This window comes from Saccopteryx leptura, chromosome 4 (genome assembly GCF_036850995.1).
Source record: "Saccopteryx leptura isolate mSacLep1 chromosome 4, mSacLep1_pri_phased_curated, whole genome shotgun sequence".
In the NCBI taxonomy this organism is placed as follows: Eukaryota; Metazoa; Chordata; class Mammalia; order Chiroptera; family Emballonuridae; genus Saccopteryx; species Saccopteryx leptura.
The window spans coordinates 62,474,453-62,476,726 of record NC_089506.1 but is presented as its reverse complement, the minus strand read 5'-3'; the positions used below and the strand labels follow the sequence as shown (position 1 = coordinate 62,476,726).

The window sequence follows — 2,274 nt, the reverse complement described above, 5'->3', positions numbered from 1 at the left end:
TGTTTATATAAAGTCATGGATCGTCATTAATAATGGCTTTAGCTCTATGATGAGACCACTGGCTACCAAGCTATTAATGACTAAATATATAGTGATATGATATACATATAACTTATTGTCAAACTCTAGCTCTCACACTCTATTCATCTCTGTATCTGTCTCACCTGTACTGTCAAACAAAGATCATTGTCATTTTAAGAATGTCTGCAGTGAATCTGTACATGTATTCATCATTTCTACCATTGGTTGATGGATTTATATAAGTTCAAAAACATTACAGTCATGGTATTACCACAACAAAATCTTTCCTATTTGTCAACTATGGCAGCATCTGTGAAGAGGATATTAACAGGACCTATTTGTAAATTATACACAATTATTCCAACTCTACCCAGGTGTCAAGAACATGGAATTGGAAGGTATTTATTTATTCATTTTTATGTGTAGTGGCAGTATGGTTTATTAAGCTGTGCCTTAGTACAGTCACTGGGGTTTGGCCATGGCTTTCTTGATGTATAAAGCCCAGACATTCTGCCAAAATGTTTGAGTAGTGACACCAGGATATTAACAGATAAGTGAATGTTGTACACAAGTTTATCATCTGTTATATTCACATGGCCAACAGTCATTGCCAAACACAACACCTTCTTCATGTTCTCATTGGAGCTCAGCAAAGAAGAAAATATTCCAGCCATTTTCAAGCCTTGGCCCAGAATTCGTGAGATCTGCTTGATCAGAGACTCTGAAGCCAGAAAGGCATCATACTTCCTGGTCAGCTTCTTGATCAGTTTCTGATTCTTGTTGAGTTTCTTCAGTGCCTTGAAGTCTATGTGGGGGTTATTCATGGCCCTGACTTTATCACAGTGCTGTTGGTCCCCCCAGGACACATACGGTGTAGAGTTTAAATAAGTCTGACAGTGCTAGAAAAGTATTAGCCCTTTTGCAGGTCTTAGTTTTTCAAGCTGCTCTGCCACTCCACCATCTCCGAAACTTCTGGTGTTTATGCTGCTTTCCTTACAGGACTTCCCACATGGCCTCACAAAGTGAGTCGCCAGATTACTGCTTCTGGTTCCTCACACCATGATAACCAGAAAAGACTGGAAGGTTTCAGAAGATAAAATGCACCTTCTATTTTTTTCCCTTCTTTATACTTAATTTTATTTAAAAAAATTAATATGTTTTTAATTTATTGATGTTAGAGAGAGAGGAATGAGAGCGAGAAAGAGAGAGAGAGAGAGAGGAACGTTGATCTGTTTCTGTATGTGCCCTGAAGATAAAATGCACCTTCTATTTTTTTCCCTTCTTTATACTTAATTTTATTTAAAAATTAATATGTTTTTAATTTATTGATGTTAGAGAGAGAGGATTGAGAGCGAGAAAGAGAGAGAGAGAGAGAGAGAGAGAGAGGAATGTTGATCTGTTTCTGTATGTGCCCTGACCGCAGATCAAACCAGAAACCTCTGTGCTTATGGACAATGCTCTAACCAACTGAGCTATCCGGCGAGGGCCATACTTAAATTTAAATCTAAACAGTCTAGATTTTATAACTTAGCACCCAAGAAAATTAGTACTTCTCTATGAGATCTAGAAATACATTTCCATACCTGACTACTCTTTCCAACACCACTCAGCTAATATGTCCACCAAATGAAGTATCAATGCTAGGTGGATATAGACATCATCTTTAATCAGACTGTGGGTGATGCACTGTGCTTCCAGGACTTGTTTTCTTCTATATATGACAGGTCCTCCCTTACCTTCAATTTGGGTCTGAATGAGCTTATTCTACAGAAAAATGGTACAATCTTTGATACTGACCAAAACCCAGCAGTGTTAGTGACATTTCTTTTTTTCCTATCCATTCTAAATACTGCAGCCTTCCTAGAGCTGTGAGGAACAGGAATTTGTATCCCTAGCACACTCATCCTTACCTAGGTTGATAATTATAAAGCCTAATATATGATCCTCAATTTATGAGATACTCTATAGGAAGTTTGCTGATCAGACAGCCTGGTCTTATAACTGGCCCATGTTCAGCTCTCAATGTGGTAATTATTCAGTTCAAGGGATTTTAGATACTCTGTTTTAATCTTACTGCTCTGTTTTCATAAATAAGCCTTAATGCTTCTGTAAAGCCAGTAGCCACGGCCACCATCACAGCTTCCTGGCCCATGCAGGTTCGCATTTGATTTGGACAGACGGTAATGAAACAATGGAGCCAAGAACTGGTGGGCCATCATCTTTCTCCTAGCTTGCACCTGGTGGGCAAGAAAT

General features: G+C 38.5%; 1 pseudogene; it reads right to left on the bottom strand.

Annotated features, from left to right (window-relative positions):
- Positions 1-474: 474 nt before the first annotated feature.
- LOC136404163 (large ribosomal subunit protein uL1 pseudogene) lies at positions 475-1,056 on the bottom strand (annotated as a pseudogene).
- Between the last annotated feature and the right edge of the window lie 1,218 nt (positions 1,057-2,274).